Source organism: Dipteris shenzhenensis, chromosome 27 (genome assembly GCF_047967505.1).
Source record: "Dipteris shenzhenensis isolate YYH24624 ecotype China chromosome 27, Dip_SZ_1.0, whole genome shotgun sequence".
NCBI classification, from domain to species: Eukaryota; Viridiplantae; Streptophyta; class Polypodiopsida; order Gleicheniales; family Dipteridaceae; genus Dipteris; species Dipteris shenzhenensis.
Window position 1 is genome coordinate 45,038,770 of NC_141622.1, and position 18,668 is coordinate 45,057,437.

The 18,668-nt window shown below is 38.5% G+C and overlaps 1 pseudogene; it reads left to right on the forward strand.

Moving 5' to 3' along the window:
- Positions 1-16,423: 16,423 nt before the first annotated feature.
- On the forward strand, positions 16,424-18,054 carry LOC147884371 (uncharacterized; annotated as a pseudogene).
- Positions 18,055-18,668: the final 614 nt, after the last annotated feature.

Consider the following 18,668-nt stretch of genomic DNA (forward strand, 5'->3'; position numbering starts at 1 on the left):
TTGGGGTGAGGTGGTTGCTTGCACGATATAAGTCTACTCCTACTTGTAATTTTACTTTTTAAATTGTTTTATCCTAAAGCAAAATATAGAGCACTCACTACAGGTGCATGTGAGGCTATATGGCTCAGAAGACTATTGTTAAAACTACTTTGATGAATCAAAGCCAACAACAATATACTATGATAATCAATCAGCTCAAGCATTGGCCAAGAATCCATTATATCACTCCAAAACAAAGCACATTGATGTCATAGAGCACTTCATCAGAGAAAGAGTGTTACTTGGTAACATCACACTGCAACATTGTGATAGCAAAGAGAATGTTGCAAACATCTTTACCAAACCACTCGGTAAAGAGATTTTCGAGAAACACCGACAAGCTCTTGGTTTGACATAGAGGAAGGACATTCCCATTAAAGGGGTGTGATGGAATGTAATGTTCAGTCCTTCTTCGATTCCCTAGAATCATCATCTTGAGGGAAGGCCTACTTCATGATGTTGATCTTGAGGGAAGGTGTTGAGAGATCACGCTCAACATTATGTGATGTGCATAGCACTAACCCAATAGAGTGCTATAAAGGAAAGGGTTAGATGCCTTAACCATAACCCTAAATGGGTTTGTATATATTCTACATTTTCAACTAAATCTAGTCTATAGTTAGTCATTTGTGGTGTGCTCTCTAGCTGTGCCCTCTATCCTCATCTCCACTCTTCCCCTCTCCCTCTTCATATTTTGTCACTAAGTACACATGAAATATGCAAAAGTACTCCCAAAGTGATTTATTGAGCAAAATCACTTCACGTGGATAATCAAAGTGGATTTTTTTGTTATATCGTACAACAGAAATTCTCTTACCCACTATAGATATGAATTCTTTATCTCAAGAAGATTAAAATCACTTAATTATTTTTATGTCTGCTTTTTTTTTTTCATACATTGATTGGAGCAACATGTGAGTATTCTATTTCTATCCCATGAAATTATCCATCTTTTTCTCCCTCTCTCTCTCTCTCTCTCTCTCTCTCTCTCTCTCTCTTTCTCTCTCTCTCTCTCTCTCTCTCCCCCCTTGCAATTCGCCCCCTTTTCCATGCACCATCTTGGGCAGGGCAGATGAATGAAATTCATCTTATTTAACTTCACACCAAAGTAGGTTTGTGGAGACTAAAAGTATGGCGTGTCAGCATGACAATCTCTAGTATTTACTACTCTTGGTTTTTTGCTGAGCCCCTCCTCGCTCGTTAAGAAATTGGTTGTGAAACAAACAAGATGAATTTTATTCAAGAGGCCTTCCATTGAGCATTTTCGATTGTTGAGTATATTAGGGAATGGTCTGACCAATAAATGAAATTAGTTTGTGAAACGTTTTTGTTGTGGGTGTTGTTTGTCTGGATGTGGTCTATTATGGATCCATTTATTGTAGTGGGCTGTTTTATCAATCATGTCATATTTCTTTCTATCATGAAATTATTTTACTTATTTGTTTGATGCCTTGTTGTTGGTATGCCAATGTTAAAGTCCCCAATTATTGTTGTTGTTGTTTCACGGTTAATTTGTTGTAGTAGATTGCTCAATGATTGCAGGAGAGATGTTATAGGAGCTGCGGGTGATTTGTATATGTTTGAGATTGCAAATTTTTTGCCATTTTCATCTTTGAAGATTGTTAGCAGGCACTAGCTTTCCTTTTCATATATGTATGCTCCTTTTTGCTATTGGAGTTGGTCTTTGTAGCATGTAGCTGTCCTCGTTCCATAGTTTCTCCTTATACAATTAAGTTTGGGAAGGGAAATGGTGTTGGATGAGTTGTCATGTAGTTCTTGCAAAAACAATATTGTTGTAGGGAGTAGAGTGGCATCTTGAAGTATATCCATCATGCGTGATTGTAGTGAACAAGCATTTAGGGATTGCATTGTTCTTAGATCCATATGTGTTATCAAGAAGTCAATTTGATGTAGCATCCATGGGCAGTTTGCTCTTAGCCTGTCAATCTCTTTAAGCACGCTAATGTCCACTTTGACATGCTTAAGATCAAGGGGTTTTATGAGATACAATTTCTTGGGGTGTCGGACTCAAGAAAGGGTTGTGTACACGAGACTGTGAGACTTTATGGAACTTGGATTGAATGCTAAAAAATACATGGTTAACCCTTGAGAACGATGTATTTTTTTGGCTACTGCTGGTTGAATTGGAAATTGTAACCTGGTCATTGTGTTGAGCATGCGTTTCACTATTTGAAATTCTCTCGCTATTTTTTGTATTGGAGTCCAATTTGAAGAAATTTTGTCATTGTACAAGAATGTGTTTTGCAATCTTGTTTGCTTCCCAATCTCCTTGTCATGGGAGAAAACCCAAGCTACACCATGATGTGGTGTTGTAGTTGAGCCTTTAAAGATTCCATCTGATCCATTTATCAGGTCGTTCGATATGTCCAAATTTCCATAGCATATTTCCACTATCATCCTTGGTTTCAAATGCAGTTCCTTGTGCAAGCCGGATGTTGCTCGGATGTTGCCTTTGGGTCAAGTGGAATATTGATTGTCTTGCTGCATGTTTTGTGTCTTCTGTCAAATGATAGGAGGACGTGTGGCTATTATTGAATAAGTTTGAATACTTCTTATGGAAGTCTTTCATGCCATTAGTGTAGAACAAGTGCGGCATATTTTGCTTATCTTGTGGTATTCTGACATATTGGTCATTTATGAATGATATGTCTTCCAAGGTGTGCTTCCCAACTCTAATTTTGTTGAGTATGTCAATGAATTTTCTATCTATTTGTCGCATTGGATTCTGGAGCTCATACATAGTTACTTTGTCTTTCTAAAATGCAGACGTCATTCTAGTGCTTGGTTTTTGTACTTTGAAAACCCATGAATCTTTTGTTGGACTAGCTTGGCACAAATCTCCACATAGGAGAACATCTACTCCAAATGGTTTGAGGTGATTGTGTTTAATTTCTCTTAGACACATGCCCATGGTAATCATGGTGCTGTGCCCTATCAAAGAAACCTTGTCAAAAACCACTAGCTCCAAGTCCTTGTAAAGTAGTGATAGTTCTTGGATTTTTTTGCTGAGACAGCTCTGTAGTGCGAAGCGCTAGCAAGAGGATCTTTGGGAGGCTTAAATTAGAGCTTTCTTTGTGCAAGTAGTGCCTTAGAAGTGCTTGGACTATAGCCATCAATGCAAATGTTTTCCCTATCCCTGCATTCCCTATAAGGAAAGGTGAAATTGCTTTGTTGGAGCCAATCTTTTTTTTAGCATTATGTCGTTTAGTAGATTGTGTTGTTCCTTGATTAGTTTCCTCATTGTGTTGTAGTAGTCTTGGTTTGATAAGTACTTGTAGGTCAAAGAAGTTGTGCTTCGAAATTGGTTTGACTTTGTTTAATTGATCATTTCAATGGCTATGTCGTAGTTGTAGTTGTTAGCAATAGTTTGCTCTATTGAAGAGGATGAGAAGATGGTATACATTTTTGATGATTTTGTGGTTGTTGTTGCTCTCTTTTTGATGAATTTTTGTTTGTTTGAACTTATGATTCCTAAATTATTGTTGTACTTGTCATGCCAAGTTGTGTTGTGGTCATCCATAGGTTCTTTGTTGTGGAATGTCATGAATAGTAGGAATTGTTCTCTATAGTGGTTTTTGGGGTTTGTGATTTGATTGTAATTATTGAATCTTATTATTTTTATTGTTCTCCTTTTCCTTGATTTGTTTCCAATGATAGTGTAATCTCCATCAAAGCTTGCCAAACAAACACCATGCAATGATTCCTGTCTTTTTAGGTACTTAGAGATGATGTCATCATAAAAAAACTTCCACACTTTTAGGTTGCATGCACTCCAACTGATGCCATCGTTTGAGTAGCAACATTCTCTCTTATGTAGGGCTTGTGTTGATGTAAATATATTGTCTTGTTGAACTTGTGAGGGGCAAAGAAAGTGCCAAGTAGATTGCTTGTTGCGAACTTATATGTTGGGTATTGAGTATTGCATTGCCAATGTGTCATATTCTTTCATTTTTAGGGGCTTTGGAGTTTGCGCTTTCTGCCAGGGCTATGTTGACCGCCTCTATTGTCTCTTTGTCTTTTTTTGTTTCGTAGGATGTGCAATATGCAGCTTCTCCATGGGGGTTTAGTATGAATTATACATTAGTGTTTGCCTCCCATAGGCTTGATAGCTGCCGGTTGAAGTTGTTCGTAAATACATCCTTCGGGTGTCTTTTCAAAAATAATGTTAAGTGAGAGATTTATGACCTAAGGGCTAGAATGTATTCATCATGGGTCAGCTTTATTTTTTGAAGGAATTCACTATAGTCTAAAGGCAAGCTCGGTAGGTCATTGAGAAGATGCTTTATACATTTCATGTTGTTCTTTTTGACACACTGTTGCTTGAGCAATCTTTGAAAGGAAAGAGTATTTGAGTTTTTTGCATTAGACGTCGAGGAAAACCGAAACGACATTGCTTTCTTCTCTTAAAGCATGTTTTTTTATGTTTGTGCATTTGAATTTCTTGCCTCTCCAAAGGAAATTGTGCTATTTCAGTAGCGATAAAATTTCCACAAATGTCTCGACTTCCAAATTTGTGGATCAAGCATAAAACACCATTTTTGCCTTAGTGTAATGCACAACCATAAAAAAACACGGTCCTAGGTGTGTTATTCAAACAAGTACTTATCAGATGGGGGCTCCACTTTGCACGCAAGTATCTTTCAACTAGATTGAGGTGCGTGCAAAGTATTGTGACCATCGGATATGCTTTGCATGGCTGATCACGCATTATACATCGTTTTTCCCCTAGTGATATGCACATCCAAAAAAAACATGCCCTTAGGTGTGTTATCTGACCAAGTACTTATCGGATGGGTGTGCCTCTTTGAGAACATTTCAATACCACCTAGGTTAAGGTGTAGGAAAAGTGTTGTGCCCATGGAATATCCTTTGCATGGTCGATCGAGTATTAAATACTGTTTTTGCTCTAGTGTCATGCACATCCATAAAAAAACACGCTGCTAGGTATGTTATCCAATCAAGCACTTATGGGATGGGCATGCCACTTTGCATGTAAGTCAATTCCACCTAATTGAAGGTGTGTGCAAAGTATTGTGCCCATCGGATATGCTTTGCATTGTCGATCAAGCATAAAACACTGTTTTTGGCTTAGTGTCATGCACAACCATGAAAAAACATGGTCCTAGGTGTGTTAATCAAACAAATACTTATCAGATGGGGGCTCCACTTTGCATGCAAGTTTGTTTCAACTAGGTTGAGATGCGTGCAAAGTATTGTCACCATCGGATATGCTCTGCATGGTCGATTACGCATTATATAACGTTTTTCCCGTAGTGATATGCACATCCGCAAAAAAACACGCCCTTAGGTATGTTATCTGACCAAGTACTTATCAGATGGGTGTGCCTCTTTGAGAACATTTCAATACCACCTAGGTTAAGGTGTAGGAAAAGTATTGTGCCCATCGGATATGCTTTGCATGGTCGATCGAGCATTAAATACCATTTTTGCCTTAGTGTCATGCACATCCGTAAAAAAACACGCTACTAGGTGTGTTATCCGATCAAGTACTTATGCGATGGGAATGCGACTTTGCATGTAAGTCAATTCCACCTAGTTGAAGGTGTGTGCAAAGTATTGTGCCCATCGGATATGCTTTGCATTGTGGATCAAGCATAAAACGCCATTTTTGCCTTAGTGTCATGCACAACCATATAAAAACACAACCCTAGGTGTGTTATTCAAACAAGTACTTATTGGATGGGGGCTCCACTTTGCACGCAAGTCCGTTTCAACTACGTTGAGGTGCGTGCAAAGTATTCCAAAAACAAGAGCATTTTCTATCCATATTAGTCAGTGGTCATGCTAGCTCCATCTATTTTGAAATTCTGTCACAAAAAAGAAGTCAATTACCTTGCATCTTTTTCTAATACACTTTCTAATGCTTGAAAACGATGGACACAATATTGTGTTGTTGTTATAGGATCTAAACATATAAGAGATTTCTGTGTTTTTCATTTTCTGTCCTAGTAGAGTCCATGTTTTCTCGACTAAAGACACAATCACAAAGAAAGTTGGTGGTCCCAATTGCCTCAAGATTGCAAAAATATTTTTTTTCAAGTGAAACTTGTAGTCTGTTGAGGTACAAATGTGGCTGAAATCTTGATAGCCTATATTTGATTGAAGGAACTTTTCTATGTTTGTGTCTTGTAGTGCATCCTTGACCTGAATCTTCTCTCCCCTTGCTTTTTCCTTTCGCATATGAACCCATGAAGATGAAAAAACTTCTCTCACCAAAATTTTCATTGATTTAAATAAAAGATTGGCTATGGAAAAAGCGAATCTATGATCCACATTTGTACATTCCCACGAGGCAATGTCTTGGAAGAAGAATCTTTATGGAAGTTTGTAGTCTCGCAATGTACCATAGAACAACCTAGGGTAGGCCAGCTCCTCGCAATGTTTATCTTTGAATATACTTAATGGGGAGCATCTCTCAGAAGGTGCCATAGAAATTGTTTGGCCTTCAAAATCCACTACTTGTTAGCTTGAATAGATGCCATGAACCAAAGTGTCGGTATTGAATTCGGCATCATCAACAATTGTAGATGCAATGTTGTGCTTGTTATCCACATCTTCTTCCTCTTGAGCTTTTATTAGTTTCACATGGTTTCCCATTTATGATTGATCCTCATGTTGTATTGTTTGTATAGTGGTGTCACCAAAAGTTTGTTCAAAGCAAGCATTATCAAAGTAGGCCTCACAAGACCCTCACAAGACTACTCATCTAGCTTTGCTTGTACAAGAGTTTTTGTTTTATTGCTATGGCGACCATGTCATTGCAACTTAGAAAGCATGGCGGAACAAATTGTGTTCTATCTATGTCAACAAAAACATTGGCAACACTTCCATGCAACCCGTATTGTCCTTCCTATGTCAACTCCCGAATTTGTGCGAATGGTATTCTAATGGACACCAAATGAACCTCAATGTCATTGAGTCTCCTTGTGTAGTGTTTCTTTTCTGACATTCGCATATTCAAAGTAGACAACAAAGGCAGTGTATTTTTCTTTATTTGTGTATGACATGCAATGCACAAAAGCTTATGAGATCCCTCTATGGAAGATGTGTAAACTCCTTTTTTAGCAAGAAACGTTGTTGTGTTTGGGGTCAATCTTCACATTTTCATGGCGAATTTCAAACATCTATAGGAATAGCATGGGGTGCTAGGCGTATCCAAGATTTTGGTTGCATATTGTACTTGGGGAGTAATTTTTGTTCACTTTCTTTTGTTCAAGCCATTCATTTGTTGCTCGACGTTTATGTTTTGAAAACTACCAATATTCCTTTTTGGTACTATTGAGGTAATTCTTTCTATGCAAGTGATAGGAACTATGGTAGGCTAAAAAAGACTTCTTCTTAGCTTGTAGATTTTATTTAGCATAGCTTGCAGAGTGTATGTTTTTACACCAATTTGGTTGGACAACATTTGTGCGACTTCTTCTGCGGGCAAGAAAGCATTTTCTCTCAACAAAAGTTGCAAGAGGTCTTCATATTCCTTGGACCATACAATATATTCTCATTTTTTGCATAAATGTGTTAGAGTGATTGTGAAAGGATCCAAAGTTTCATTGACGAGCAAGTACTTGGCTTGTTGTTGTCACTACTTTCCTATTGTAGCCATAATGGATAGATTGGAACCATTGTACTGAAACAAAGAAAAAGGGATTGCAAATAACTCGTTGAAGCGTTTAAGTGTGTACACAATCAATCCATACGATGTAGATGAATTGGCCAACAAAGCGTGATATTAAGTACAACAACATTCATTGAATGTGCATAGCAAAATGAGAAACAATTGTTTTTTAGCAAATTCAAAGCCATGAAGGAGATCAAAGAATAGAACTTGGTATCTGAAACTTAAGAATATGTCTAATTATCTCTTGTTCAGATATTCTTGGATCTTGTTGTCTTTGTTGGTCGATATCTCTTTGTAATACTATAGTTTGAGTAGAGTTTGCTATTAAAATAGATTGACATATTTGGTACATCAATAACAAGTATGGTTTGTAAAGAGTGAAAATGGAGAACAATGTTGATATTCTCATTTTTAAATATACGTTGAAGAACATCTTGCCATCATGAGCACTATATCCGAAAGGATAGAGGAATGGGAATAATGCATACTCTAGTGTTAATTTGTCACATTGTGACAGACCTTCCATAGATGTTATGAGCTGACGCTCAATAATTCTTGTTGAATCACAAAGTACAATTGTGCCGACTTCATGCGATGTTTTTTTTTTTGAATTGATGAGTTGTAGGTAGCATGTTGATTTGTTCTAGTAATAACAAGTAGTTGTCCTCATGTGCAATTTTCATAACATTGAATGGTGAGTCAGCAGAGTGTCTTTCAAGAATATCAGAAATAACTTCTAAAGAAAGAGCACTTACTCCTAGTTTTGGATGCGATCCTTCATACATTGTCAAGTATTTTTTAAATATGGGGTTTGTTCTAGAGTTAAATGCTAGAACACGTTTTATTGTTGATAGTAGGTTTGTTGAGTTACTACAAAATCTTTGTTGGTGATTCCAACATATTTGTTGAGTTACTACAAAATCTTTGTTGGTGATTCCAACATATTAATGGATTATCCAACATCAATCTCCTTTGTAGTATACTTGTTGCTAAAGATGTAATACCTTTAGAAATGTTTAGGGATATATCAATTATAGAAAGAATTTGCATTTGAAATATGTCTACACCTAATACATTCGGTAAATAGTCTGGATCGTAGGGAACTAAGTACAAATTTCTGAATGGACTATCTATGCATGCTTTACAAGCCATTTTTGATCTATGTCCTAGGCAATTTTCTACATGCAAACTTATGAACGTATTGGATAAGTCGTATGGTGTTATACTTGATTCTAGTAGTGATATTATTGATTTTAACTTTGTAAAAGAACCTATGTTAAATTCTATTCTACCATAATATATACAATATTGCATCTTTGAAATATATTAAGAAGTGATTTGGTTCCATTCTTCTAGAAATTTATCGATGAATAGCCATGAAGAGAAACTCATTTGTAATCATCTTTTCTTGTTTTCTATGCTAAAGTAGGAAGCAAGTTTTCTCCTTTCAATAAGTGAACTTTTCATATTTGTAAAGTAAATTATATGTTAAAGTAGAAGCACCTACTTTATTTTCCCGTTGTAGATGATAGTGTTAAAAATGACTTGAAATTCTCCAATTCGAATAATCTGCAAACAAAATATCAAGGTTTTTAACACTTTATATTTTTCACTCAAAATTTATAACGTCTCTAGTTTATGTTGAAACCAATTTGAATATAGCATATGGGAATTTGAATGTAGCATATAGCATTTCAAATATAGAACATGGTAAATAGCTCTTTCTTTTTGCCCATAGGAGTTTGTGTTTAGCATATATTTTTTTGCATATATTTTGTAGCTATTTGAATTTGGGATATAGCAATTTTCATTTATTACTTTGTATATATTAGGTGGCAATTTGAATTTGAGATATAGCACTTTGATTTTTGTACATAGCATTTTTCATTTAGAATTAGCACTTAGCATTGATCAACTAGCATTTTTGCATTTAGCATATAGCACTTTGTATCCAACACATAAACAAATAAACTTAACCACACATTCATGTGGGGGGAGAGTCGGCACATTTCCTCTCCAAAAATTATAAGACCAAGGAACGTGCCCTTCCTTGGGTTCATTGCATTTTGCACATGGTACTTTGTTTTTAGAACTGTATGATTTTGTATTTTGTACATAGTATTTTGCATTTAGTACATAGCATTAAGCAACTAGCATTTTTGCATTTAGCACATAGCACTTTTTATCGAGCACATAAATTAATAAACTTAACCACACATTCGTGTGGGGGGAGAGTCGGCACATTTCCTCTCCAAAAATTATAAGACCAAGGAACGTGCCCTTCCTTGGGTTCATATCATTTTGTATTTTGCACATAGTATTTTGCATATAGTATGTAGCAATTTGAGTTTGGGATATAGAACATAGCACTTTCCATTTTGCACATGGTACTTTGTTTTTAGAACTGTATGATTTTGTATTTTGTACATAGTATTTTTCATTTAGTACATAGCGTTGAGCAACCAGCATTTTTGCATCTAGCACATAACACTTTTTATCGAATACATAAATTAATAAACTTAACCACACATTTGTGTGGGGGGAGAGTTGGCACATTTCCTCTCCAAAAATTATAAGACCAAGGAATGTGCCCTTCCTTGGGTTCATATCATTTTGCATTTTGCACTTAGTATTTTGCATTTTGCACTTACTGAGTTTGGGGCATAGAACATAGCACTTTGCATTTTGCACATGGTACTTTGCATTTAGGAATGTATGATTTTGTATTTTGCACATAGTATTTTGCATATAGCATGTAGCAATTTGAGTTTGGTATATAGAACTTTTCATTTAGTATATAGCGATTTTCATGTAGGTATTAGTATTAAAATGGCTAACATGCCATATCAACATCTTGGGTGGTTGTTGATCTAGGTATATGTGCATTGAGCTATATGGTGCGCTGAGCTCCATTAATGATACTCATGCTGCATGAAGAGGGAAAAGCTATGAAAGGAAGCATTAGCCCTGTTTCTATATACAATGAAACATCTAGTGTAGCTTCTAATATCTACAATTATGTTGGAAATTAGCAAAGAGCTTAGCTTTACAAAATTCCTATTGGAGTAGAGGGTTTCATAGTCTTACCTATAAGCTACCAACACAAGGAGAGCAAAGGGCCATGGTATTTGCATAGGATTGGGAGGCATGAGAGACAGCCCTGTGGGCATGAGGTATGCATGTCACATGGTCAATTGATCATGGGCTAAAGATGTAATAACTTTAAAAACGTTTAGGGATATATCGATTATAGAAAGCATTTGCATTTGAAATCCGCACCTAGTGACATTCTGTAAATAGTCTGTATCATAGGGAACCAAGTATAACTTTCTCAGTGGACTATCTATGCATGCTTTACAAGCCATTTTTTATCTATGTCCTAGGCCATTTTCTACATGCAAACTTATGAACGTATTGGATAAGTCATATGGTGTTATACTTGATTCTAATAGTGATATTACTGATTTTAACTTTGTAAAAGAACCTGTGTTAAATCCTATTTTACCACAAAACACACAATATTGCATCTTCAAAATATATCAAGAAGTAATTTGGTTCCATTCTCTTAGAAATTTATCGATGAATAGCCATGAAGAGAACTTGGTTGTAATCATCTTTTCTTGTTCTCTATTATGCTTAACGTAGGAAACACGTTCTCTCCTTCCAATAAGTGACCTTTTCATATTTGTAAAGTAAATTATATGTTAAAGTAGAAGTACCTACTTTATTTTCTTGTTGTAGATCAGAGTGATAAAAATGACTTAAAATTCACCAATTCGAATAATCTGCAAACCAAATATCAAGGTTGTTAACACTTCATATTTTTCACACAAAATTTATAACATCTTTAGTTTATGTTGATACCAATTTGAATATAGCATATAGCAATTTGAATGTAGCATATAGCATTTTGAATATAGAACATGGTAAATAGCTCTTTCTTTTTGTACATAGGAGTTTGTGTTTAGCATATATTATTTTGCATATATTTTGTAGCTATTTTAATTTGGGATATAGCACTTTTCATTTTTCACTTTGTATATATTTGGTAGCAATTTGAATTTGAGATATAGCACTCTGAATTTCATACATAGCATTTTGCATTTAGAAATAGCACTTAGCATTGAGCAACTAGCATTTTTGTATTTAGCATATAGCACTTTGTATCCAACACATAAACAAATAAACTTAACTACACATTCGTGTGGGGGGGGGAGTCGGCACCTTTCCTCTCCAAAAATTATAAGACCAAGAACGTGCCGTTCCTTGGGTTCATATCATTTTGCATTTTGCTCATAGTATTTTGCATATAGTATGTAGCAATTTGAGTTTGGGATATAGAAGATAGCACTTTGCATTTTGCACATGGTACTTTATTTTTACATAGTATTTTGCATATAGCACATAGCACTGAGCAACTAGCATTTTTGCATTTAGCACATAGCACTTTGTATCCAACACATAAAGAAATAAACTTAACCACACATTCGTGTGGGGGAAGAGTTGGCACATTTCCTCTCCAAAAATTACAATACCAAGGAACGTGCCTTTCCTTGGGTTCATATCATTTTGCATCATGTTAAGGTGGTTATGTATCACCAAAACAGACTCCCTATGGAGCCTGTGTAGCTTTATAGATAGATATGCTTTTCTAACAACATATTTTGTTGACCCATTCAATGATGTAATTCTACACAAGTCCTTTTCAAATATGATCACTATGCAATGATGTAGCTTAAAGAAATGTTGAGAAGAAGCCATTGCATACAGAAAAGCTAACAAGAAATTGAATGAACACCGTACTCATTAGCATCCAAACCCTCCTCCCGTCTCCAACAGTGTAACAAAGGACACTGAGTAAACTAAGACTCCATTATGTTACCTTTAATGGAGTTTGTTTTTGAAGAAGATCATTTGATTTAATCATCACCACAGAAAGCCAAAAAGTCATTAGAAAACCTGAAATATCAAGAATATTATGTTAGTGACATGATTCAGGCCAGCACAAAAGAGAGTGTTTGAGAGATTAAGTACCAGGTTAGATGTGCAACTGAAATTGTGCATAACAGGAAAATCTTTGATAGTCAGGTCAAATTTTCAGAGTCAATCAGCTTCTATTTTGGTAAATTTGCATTTACGGACACTATAGCCAGGAGGTCTCAATTGTGACAGCTTCACAAACAATCATGGATAAGGCTCCATGCAACTCAGTCAGTACTTGCATCTAATAATGCTGCAGCCAGAAGCTGGTCACCAATTGTATTGTTGCTAGACCGAGGAAATCATACTATTACAGAGGTGGACAATGAGACAAGATTTGGCATGGTGTTCCTGATTTTTTAATCAAGGTAGCAAAATATCTAGATGAATCCAGGAGCATGCCAAACTTCATCCTATAAAAGCAAACCAAACGGTGCTATTGCTATCACGTTATCTACCCGCAACATTTGAGTCTAATGGCAATACTTATCATAGAGATTCCAAGCACTAATAAAGAGATGGCAGATTGGGCAAGGTTGAGGCAAGGTTTGGGACAGTTTTCTTGATTACAACTCACGATAGGAAAATTTAAAAAAATCTTGAGCTTGTATCTCTTAAGGAAAATGCAGGAAATTTGAGCTTGATGATAGGAACATTTGCTTCATATGTTCCGGTTGCTAACATCATGTACCAACAAATGTCCTAAATGTCCTTCCCAAATGCTATAAACACAAAAACAAGATTAGCATATAGACAGACCCAAAAGTTAACTGGATTCTTTCTTAACAAGGGGTCACAAAGACTGCAACATGAAGGGCTATACATAGCGCCTTCATTAACATACCGAAGAAATATATAGGACCTTCTTACTTGCTTTTTAAGGAGACACACACATAGATCGATGGATAGATAAAAGAATGCAATAACGGAAATAATCTTTGCACAATGACCAAAGGTTTTGCCTACCTTGTCCTTCCTATAACGCGAAGGCTAAGCACTCAGCATACCCACACAGGAAGTCTCAACCTTTAATTACTGCCCTCCATACATTTTCCTAAGAGCCAACCACGTTTTCAATTTGACCCAAAAGGGTGATTGAAAATCAAGTCGCAAGATCCAGCATGTAGATCAAAATTCAAAATAGTTTATGTAGTCACTTAAAGATGCCTCACATTAAAGATCTTTTACCTTACAAATGCTGACAGATGAAGACTATCAATAGAAGCATTGAAAAGGGAAGAACTTGCTCAATCCATCTCGCTAGCTACTGGAAGTCATATCTCTGTGGAGTTGTTTCCCTTTCATTCACCATAGTACCGGTTTCAGAACTCTCTACACTTTCGGGTTCGACCAATGGACTTGCTGATGGAGACGAACTTGAACCACTCTCCATGGAGGCCACTATAGGCAACGATACTGTGGAGCTGCTAGTGGCTTCATCGGCTGCCGTCCTCCCTGTTCTGCCCTGGTCCATCTCCCCGGAAGCAATTATTCTGATAGATACCTCTCCATCGCCTGCAACTGCCCCTGTGCTAGGATCTCTATTCCGGTTCAATGCAAGTGATGAAGAAGTACTGGGAGCTTCGTTATTGGATTGATGTAAAGCACCTCTAAAGACGCCAAGAAGCTCCAGGAATGCAGAAACCGGAGCCTGTAATAGACCAGAGGACAATTGCAGGCCATATCTCCTCCTCTGGTATGCTTCCGGAGAGGATCTAGAGCTCTCCATCGATAAAGCACATAGTGAAAAGTTGAAGGCAATTCCCTAAGGCAAACAGATGATGACCAAATGGCAAGTGGAGATTATTGCGGCTCGGATGCCGACAGCGGTTCGAAAGTCTTGATTTTGCAGGTTAAGGCCAATCTCTTAAGATGGCAGACCTGGCTAGTCGAAACTCACAAACATTACTTAGAACTTCCGTCAATGGTCTCCAGGGAGGATACGCTAATGGAGATTGAGGTAGGGAAAAGGGGAGGAGGGCCAGGAAAGCTGGCAAACTCACAAAATTGAACAGGCAATTACAGATTGGAGGAAGAGGGACTCGAATCTGGCATGAGAATCGATGATCCGGGGGGTGATGCTGGACAATATTTGGTGCGAGAGCGATTGGTGCTAGAGAGGAACAAATTTGAGGATGAGGAACTCGAATCTGGGATCCAAAACGATGATCGGAGGGGAGGGAGGGTGGATTGATGCAGTATGATCTGCTGATTCTTCCTCTGCCTTCTTCATCATCGTCGTCTTCTTCTTCTTCTTCAACAACTTCGCACCTCCTCAGACAATGACCAAAGAGAGGGAGAGGAGTAGAAGAGATGGGTTACAGAAGAAGAAGAAGAAGAAGTAGCCCTTCGCATCGCCATTGCCATTCTCTTCTTCATGCAGAACACAGATGTAACCGTGAAGAAGAAGGCTAGGGATTGAATTCAAATAGAATTGCAAGCAGGCAGTGCGGCCATCGCCCCCTCTCACAAGCAATTGCCACATTCAATAACCCTTGGATTGGTGTAAATCCAAGGTTATTACCTAGACACGTGGCTCAACGACAAGCTAGAATTCCTTTTCATTCCACAATGCTACCTGCCTAAACACGAGTCTTCAAAGAAGCCAGGTCCCATGCTACCAAAAAAGCACAAACTTAAGAAATTCCCTAATTTCAGTTTTGTAGAATATGAATGAATGCATATGCGGTAACCTAGAGGGACAAGCCAAAAATCATCATTACTCAAAACTCTGCTCAAGTGTAAACGTCCCAACTTGCAATCAATTCTCTAGCTGTAGTCTAGCAAACTCAAACCAAGCCAGCTGCATGAACAAGCTCTTAGTGTCTATGCACACGAGACACAAATGCAAAGCTTGTGGAACAACAAGATTTTGTTCACACACATAAATTGCTCAAGGAGGCTTTGGCATTTAATAGAGGTTGGTGGAGCATTTAATAGAGGTTGGACAGAGGTCTGAGTACTTGCAAGGAGCTCTCCACTTGAGAGGTGGGAAGTTCTCATTGGCCTACCCATCGAAATCTGTACCTTTCTGGGAGCATTGAAGGCACGTTAACCCACTCCCACTTTGAAATGCTGGCCTCCTATTGGCTAGAGGTGAAATAGAGCACTCGTGCTCAGAACGGCACCTTCAAAAAATGAGCAGTCCAACTGTGCCTCGAAATTTGAGCCAGCCTACCACCACCGGTGGTGCATTTTAGGGCGCGTGTTCACTAAGCCTTAGATAGCTCGAGGTAAGTGACTCATGAGCACTCGTAGGTTGGCTTTGGAGTTTGGAGAAGCGAAACTGTAGATGCAGAAAACACGTATTGGCTATTGCGCATAATGTACGGATCCACCTCGATCGAGACTTCAGTTTCGATAAGTTGTGAGCACGTTACTGCACGTTGACACACAACACGAAGAAATAGGACATAATGGAGTGAGCACTGAGGAAGGAGGCTAGGAGCTGCACGTTGACACAGAACACGAGGAATTGGGAGGGAACGTACCGTAAAAACGTAGATACTAGGCACTAGTGATGTAGATGCTAGACACTAGTGACTGGGCAGGCTTCAGTTTCGTGCCCTTTTGTTTCGATGCTATGAGGGTTCCTGAGTCGTGCAGGCTCCAGGGCATAGATTGTCACAGCAACTTCGTTTTTTCGAAGAGCGGACAACGCTCCAACCAGGACCACATTGCTGTTTCCTCCTGAAGTTCATTTTCCGTCCTGTATCCAGTCGTGTAGAATTGCCGTGAACAATCATGCGGACGCTATTTGTCTTAAGAAGGACATTGAGAAGCGGCGACCCGGGCAATGGGGATAAGCCAGGAAAGAAGAAAATGCATTTGGAAAATCATACGGCAGCGAATTTATGGATGACGGTAGCTTTGTTCCTGCTTTTGCTCGGAGGCAGTTTCTTCTACCTTCCTTCGCGCGAACAGGTAAGACCGGCTAAGTGGCAAGATCGGCCCCCGTCGCCACCAAGAGTAACGGACCAGATTTTGCGAGAACTGAGATTGAATGGCACTAGTCCTTGCCATCACGTGAGGACGACAAGCTTCACGTTAGTAATGGGTCTTCCTGCATTCGACGAGCAAACCAAGCTCAGCAGAGTCCGATTCTGCTCAACACGGAAACTACGTTTACCCTCAAGCTGATATCAATGACAGAGAACGGAACGGCACGTTGCTTGGGGGGTGACTTCTACGAACTGGATCTGACAGGAGATCGATGGAAGTCACGGCCTCCTATCACAGATCACTCTGTCTCCATTCAAGTGGACGGAGGCTATCCGGGAAGGTATAATTTCACTGCCAATCTGCTGTTCTACAACTACCATGGTCTGGAACTGGATGCAGACGAGTGGGCGGTGCAGCCATGGTCCAAGGTCAGCAAGAGCTTGGAGCTTGATCTAATTCGAGGCAGCGGAGTGGTGTCGTCTGAGCTGAAGCAGTGCACGCGTAGCGACATGCATCGCAAGAATTGGAAGGGACGGTGGACTCGCACTTCATACAACCACAGCTGTGCATGCCTGCCTCAAAGGCATGCACCCAACCGTGGTGCTATGGGTGCATCACCCGCCTCGAAAGCAACGGATGGGTCTTCTCTGGCCATTGTGCCTTCCACATCTGGGAGAGTGAGGAGGCTTGGGATTGCTTGGTTGGCAAATGGCTCTTCTTATGGGGCGACTCCAACATGAAGGACTTCATCCACAACCTCCTTGTCTTTGTGCTTGACGTCCCATCGCCTGGTTGGGCTAACATGAGTTTCCCTTTTCTAGATCGCTCGGTTGAAAAGTTTTTCATCAACCCTCGCCATCCTGACCAAGCCGTCCATAATTCCTCTGTCTTCAATGGACACCATCAAACCTATGAGAATGCCCTAGGCCTTGATTCCCTCTTGGAACTAGGATATCGTGATCTACGCACATACTTCAATGGCTCCTCATCTCGTCCAGATACATTCATCTTTGATAGTGGCCTCCATGATGGTAAGCATTTCCCCTCATTGGTTTCCCTCGTTCATTCTATTGATCATGCTAGGAACTTTTGGCAAAGTGCATTTGGGGACATGCCACCTAGAGATCTTGTTCTGCATATGACTGTTGCTCATGCTAGTAACTCTCGTTACATGAAATCCAACCCCCATAAAATGGAAGTATTTAACACAGCTATGGTCGAGCATTTTCAACCCCTTGGTGAGCTCCTTATCATTGATGCATTCGATTCCTCATTTCCCTTCCACTTTGATCATTGTTATAGCGATGGTGGACATTATGGTCAACCTCCCAATAAAAAACACATGGCCATGGTTTGGAAAGCCACATCAATATTTTGTAAGCCTAATGCTTGCCCACATGACACTGACATCTATATGTCCTAACTGTGGCTAATTTTACGAACTTGACTTGGAATATTATCTCTCTTTATCATCCACAATCTTGTGTCAAATAGCTAGTAGCTAGGCAAAAGTTCCACACATTTCGTTGGTTGTATTGTTATGTGTAATACTTGTTCTTATATATGAATTTACATGGCCAAAACATGACTCACTAATCATCAAGCCATGTGTCAGGTACAATACGGTAGAAGCAAAATTTGACAAAACATATCATTTTTTGCCACATGGTTTAATATAGTACAATAGTGTGTTTTTGTTAGAGTATTAGTTGGTTGTGCTAAGCTAGATTTCTCTTCATGGTGCCTCATGCGGGGCAATGTGTTTCTCCCTATATTAAAAATTTAAACTTTTTAGCTGGAGATATATTGCAAAAAATTATATCCATCATTATTGTGAATGATATCTCAATTCTATAGTTAGTACAATGAAGTCTTCTCTAAGGGTGCAACTCACATATGTTCTCGGCTAGCAAAAATAGAGATCAAAAGTATGTCTCCAAAATTATGTATATAAAAAATATATGTCTCCAAAATATGCTTAAGAAAAATTTGTCTCCAAAAGAGACATTCTCCAAAAATGCCAAAATGGTGGAGGAGGTCTACTGCT